The 5773-nt window shown below is 32.6% G+C and overlaps 1 long non-coding RNA gene across 1 annotated transcript; it reads left to right on the forward strand.

Annotated features, from left to right (window-relative positions):
* Positions 1 to 1553: 1553 nt before the first annotated feature.
* Positions 1554 to 5349, forward strand: LOC125874073 (uncharacterized). Its single transcript, XR_007447226.1, has 2 exons — positions 1554 to 1584; positions 5142 to 5349. It is a non-coding gene; the product is annotated as an uncharacterized LOC125874073 (long non-coding RNA).
* The last annotated feature ends 424 nt before the right edge of the window (positions 5350 to 5773 follow it).

The following is a 5773-nucleotide window of genomic DNA, read 5'->3' on the forward strand; positions in this document are numbered from 1 at the left end:
CTCTATTTTGTATCATGAATTAGTTGAAGACTAAATAATTTTCTTTGTCTCAATTCTCTCTTTCACTACTCTAATCTCAATATAAACACAATATAGTACTCCTTATGATATTTTTCACTCTATGTTTTCTTGTACATTTTTTCTCCTCAAAACAAAGTTAGACCATCACTATTTAAAGATAAAGAAGACGTTTAATGCCATTAATTCACAAAACCAAATTCTACACAGTTAATAAAGGATTGTAACATATAACATATGCCACTAGGGATCGTTTGGTAGAGCGTATAAAAATAATCCTAAATAGAATGTATCAGTAATACTTGCATTAGTAATGCATGTATTAGTTTAGATAAATTATTTTTATGCATTGTTTGGTTTGATGCATTAAAAATAACATGTATTGCATAAAAAATAATATTTACAAAGATACCCTCTACAATTGTGGTGGAAAAGATGTAAAAATGTTTTGAGGGGTAATTGGGTCTTTAATTGAGTTAATGCATGCATTAAAACTATTGCATTGCTAATATCTAGAAATTCATGGTCTTAGTAATGCACACCTAATACTCAATAGAGTGAATAACTAATGCAATCATTAGTTATACATAGATTAGAAAAGAGTATCAAACAAGGTACTAGTAATACACAAGACTAATGCATGCATTATTTTTCCTAATTCACTCTACCAAACGACCCCTAAATGTGTTGCACATAAATGAGAAGGGATGCAATGCCCAACGAACAAAAGCATGCAAAGGACGCGTTATTATTAAAATTCAAATGCCACACTAACACAAAATATAAACATAAATTGACAAGTGGGATTTGTTCGGATGGTAAGCACCCCTCGCTTCAACTTTAAGGTTGTGAGTTCGAATCACAAAGGGAAATGAGAGCTCCTGGGGAAGGAGGTAAAAATAAATATAAATAAAAACTAAATAACAACAGATTAATAAAGTTATGAGCCCACAGAAAAAATTGTTTCCTTAAAGAATCTAATCCCTCACAACTGTTCATGGTTTGGATTAGTTTCTTCTAGAACACTATTCTGCAATACGGACAATCGAAATTTATGCATAATCTAGAGAGTTGGAGGTGAAAATAGGGTGGGAGTGGGGGAGGACATAGGCTAATGGGGTGGAATGTGTTAAATGGTCAGGAGGAGACAAACAATATAGAATGCTACTTGTAGAACATGATTTTCCTACTTTTATGTTTTTATGGGATTTATCTTCCTAGAGAAAATGTTTTCCACAATTTTGACTAACCCAATAATGGAAAATATTTTACGTAGAATATGTTCCTTCATACCAAACACACCAAATAGATGGAGTGATCAAATGACCCTTATTGCGTACGTGAACATACATTTGATGACACAGAATGATGCGTCAATATAATGAACATACATTTGATGACACAGAGTGATGCGTCAATATAAATATGTAACTCCTTGTTCTAATCCAAAAATTGGAGGATTGGGTTTCGACAATTAAAAAAATTACACTCGTCTACATTCTTAAAGGCTTGAAATATTAGCAAGTTTTGGGCAAAAAGTGGTGGTTTAATTAGGCAGCCCATCAGGTTTTTGTTGGACTTGGAGAGCACTGACTCGTTATCCTTCCACTGCATAGAGCGGGAACTATTCGTTGCTCTGTGAAACCAGCCTCACGCAGTCCACCCCACTCTAAGAGACAAGCAGTCCATACTTTCGTCTGAACCACATGACTCAACTCCATGCTTGGATAGGGCAGGCCAGACTAATGCCAACCGAAGCCCTGCCATCTGAAACAGCCTAACATCCCATCACATTGTTGCCCCCACTTAGGTTACAAGCCCACGTTACACGGCTCGGCATTGAAAAGTCATGTTATATCATTATATGTATTCACAAAAGTCATTGCTTACAAACGATGTGGGAACAAAACATGTTATTAGTAAGATTACCTTTAGAAGTTAATTAAAATAGAATTTAGTCAGATTTACATTATTTCTTGAACATTTAGATATCTTTCATGCATAGATAGTGCTACAAGGAATTCCATTTGAATTGGTTACAAGTTACAACATAATCAAAGCTCCTAACTAAAACACGAAAACCCTTCAACAAACGCTATTGGATTCGAAGGATTAACAAGTGAAACTCAAGGAAAGAATCATGGGGTGCAAATGTTTATCGGAATTTCAGACCAGATGATCGATTCTTAGGGTTCAAATCTTTATAAGTTCAAAACTAGGAACAATTCTTTGAGTTCAAAAATTTTATGTTCAAAATCAAGTAACGATAAATGTGGTTCAAACATTCATAAGTTCTTCAATAGTTTAAGCATGAGGATTTTATCTAAATTTTATTTTTGTGTTAAAAGTGTCGCTATTTTACCACTACTTTTCAAATGGTGGCTAAAAATCCATGACATACCCTAAAAGTAGATGAAGTGATCAAGAGGCCCTTATTTTGTTGACATACATTCAATGTCACATATTGATGCATCAGTATGAATATGTAAGTCTTTATTCCCATCCAAAAATTGAAGGGTTAGGGCCGACCACCGACAACAAAACACTCATCTACATGCTTAAGGCTTAATCTTGTTACATGTTCCCGGTTACATTAATCTCAAACAACCCAGAGTACAATTAAAATATATTTCCTCTTAATTAAATTGCTAATACTATTTTCTGTATAATATTAGCAAACAACATGGTGTAATTTACTACTACTAACACAAGTTCTAACATGATTTAATGGTGTTAGAAGCTTCAAATTTAAAGAACTTAAAAAGGAAAACAGTAGAGTTTTCTGCCTATTAAATTTACATACTGCTTCAACAAGCTTCTAAAATGCTCTGAAAATTCTTATATGAATTCATTTATTCACATAATGAGTTTAATTAAGCTTTGCAAAAAAAAAAGAAGTGGTGGTTTAATTAAGCAGCCCATCAGGTTTTTGTTGGACTTGGAGAGCACCGGGCTCGTTATCCTTCCCACTGTACAAAGCGGGAGCTGTTCGTTGCTCTGTGAAACCAGTCTCACGCTGTCCACCCCGCTCTAAGAGCCAAGCAGTCCACACTTACATCTGGTCCACGTGACTCACCTCCGTACTTGGATAGGGCAGGCCAGACTAAAGCCAACCAAAGCCCAGCCGTCTGGAAAGGCCTAACATTCCACCACATTGTTGCCCCAACTTAGGTTGCAAGCCCACGAACATGGCTCGGCATTTAGAAGTCATGTTGTATCTTAGGTTCCAAGCCCACGTTACATGCTCGGCATTTAGAAGTCATGTTGTATCATTATATGTATTCACAAAAGTCATCCTTCACAAACGATGTGGGAACAAAATATGTTATTAGTAAGTTTACCTTTATATATTTATGCATCTTTAGAAGTTAATTAAAATAGAATCTAGTCTGATCTATGATATTATTTCTTTAATATTTAGATATTTCTCATGCGTAGAAAGTGCTACAAGGAATTGCAATTGAAATGGTTACAACATCATCAAAGCTATAATTTATACCTTTCTCTATTTGCAAAAAATTGGACCAAAATACTCCAAACTAAGAGCCCGTTTGGATTGATTTAAAAAAAGTAACTTTTAAAAAGTAATTATTCAAAGTGCTGGAACTTATTTTTAAAATAAGTAGTTATGTATTTGGATAAAAGTGTTGCAGTTGAAAAAAAAGTTGTTGATGTGTTTGGCAAATAAGTGCTGGTAAACACTTTTTTTTTATCAAAATGTCTGAAATACCCTTTAAGTTGTTAACATGATGAAAAGTTGATTAATTTAAGGTTTTTATACTTTAAAAAAATTAAAACAAAATTAATTTATATTTTACATCCATAAGTAATAATATTTTCCTATCATTCACATATTTCTTTACCACCACAAATTATTTATAAGAGGAATAGTAATAATAATAATAATAATAATAGTAATAATAATGATAATAATAATATTATAATAATAAAATAATAATAATAATAAAAAAATAATAATGATAATAATAAAATAATAATAATAAAATAATAATAATAATGATAATAATAATAATAATAATAAATAATAAGAATAAATAAAAAAATATATAATAATAAAATAAAATAATAATAATAATTAAAAATAAAATAAAATAAAATAATAATAATAATAATAAAATAATAATAATAATAATAATAATAATAATTCAATATGGGCAATTTGAAAATTGTATAAAAGAATTAAGGGCAAAAAGGTAATACACTTGGTCAACATAAAAGGGCTTTTAAGTTAAAAAAAAAAGTTCCCCTCCCTTAGCTTTTAGCTTAAAATAAGTCATTTTTGACTTAAAATAAGTCACTTTGATAATTGTCAAACACTCTAATAAGTCAAAAACTGGCTTTTAAGCCAGTTTGACCAGCTTAAAAGCCCATCCAAACAGGCTCTAAAACACAAAACAGCTTGAGCAAACGTTATTTGACTTCGAAGGTTTAACAAGTGAAACCCAAGGAACGAATTATGAGCTTAATTATATTGCTTTAAAAGCAGTTGATGTAACTATTTTCTGTGTGATATAGCATGAAATTGTTAGGACCAAAATAATCAAGTGTCATTGTGGAAGCTAACAAAAGAAATCTCAATAAAGACCATGAATAAGAAGACACACGAGAAACATATCAAACGAGACACAAACATTTAACGTGGTTCGGTCAACCACATGAGGAGATGAACAATCCATTATATTAAAGCTAGAGTACACAATATCGAGAGAAATAACCTCACACAATTCGCTTGGAATAAAAAGAGGTGCACACAACTGTTAACGGAACATATGTATCTCACAAATTTTCCCCTTACACAAAACTCTCAAACCCCCTAGGACTACATTGTGAATGCTACCAAGTAAAAAGGAATAAATCTATATTTATAAAGTCATAGCCACTATTAAGGGGGGGGACATGGTTTACTACTACTAGATAACACAAGTTTTGACATGAATTAATAGTGAGAGAAGCTTCAAATTCAAAGAACTTCAAAAGGAAAGTATAGTAGAGTTTTGCTGCCTATTAAAATATGCATACACTTTCAACAAGCTTGAATGGTAAACTTGGCCAAGCCAATTATTAATGAAAAAAAGCGGTGGTTTAATTAAGCAGCTAATCAGGTTTTTGTTGAACTTGAAGAGCACTGGCTCGTTATCCTTCCACTGCACAGAGCGGGAGCTGTTCGTTGCTCTGTGAAACCAGCCTCACGCAGTCCACCCCACTGTAAGAGCCAAGCAGCCCATACTTTCGTCTGGACCACGTGACTCAACTCCGTGCTTGGATAGGGCAGGCCAGACTAATGCCAACCAAAGTCCAGCCATCAAGAACTACCTAACATCCCACCACATTGTTGCCCCCACTTAGGTTACAAGCCCACGTTACAAGGCTCGGCATTTAGATGTGTTATGTCATCATTATATATATTAACAAAAGTCATCATTCACAAACGATGTGGGAAAAAAAAATATGTTATGAGTAACTCTACCTTTATTTATTTATATAAGTACCTTTGGAAGTTAATTAAAATTGAATCTAGACAGATCTATGATATATTTTATTGAACATTTAGATATATTTCATGCGTAGAAAGCGCTGCAAGAATTTCAATTGAATTGGTTATAATTCAATCTCTATTTAGACCTTTCTCTATTTACAAATAATTGGACAAAAGTACTCCAAATTAAAATACGAAACAACTCCAATAAACGATATTGAAATTTGAAGGATCAACAAGTGAAACTCAACAATCTTT

The sequence above is a fragment of the Solanum stenotomum genome, chromosome 8 (genome assembly GCF_019186545.1).
Source record: "Solanum stenotomum isolate F172 chromosome 8, ASM1918654v1, whole genome shotgun sequence".
Classification (NCBI taxonomy): domain Eukaryota; kingdom Viridiplantae; phylum Streptophyta; class Magnoliopsida; order Solanales; family Solanaceae; genus Solanum; species Solanum stenotomum.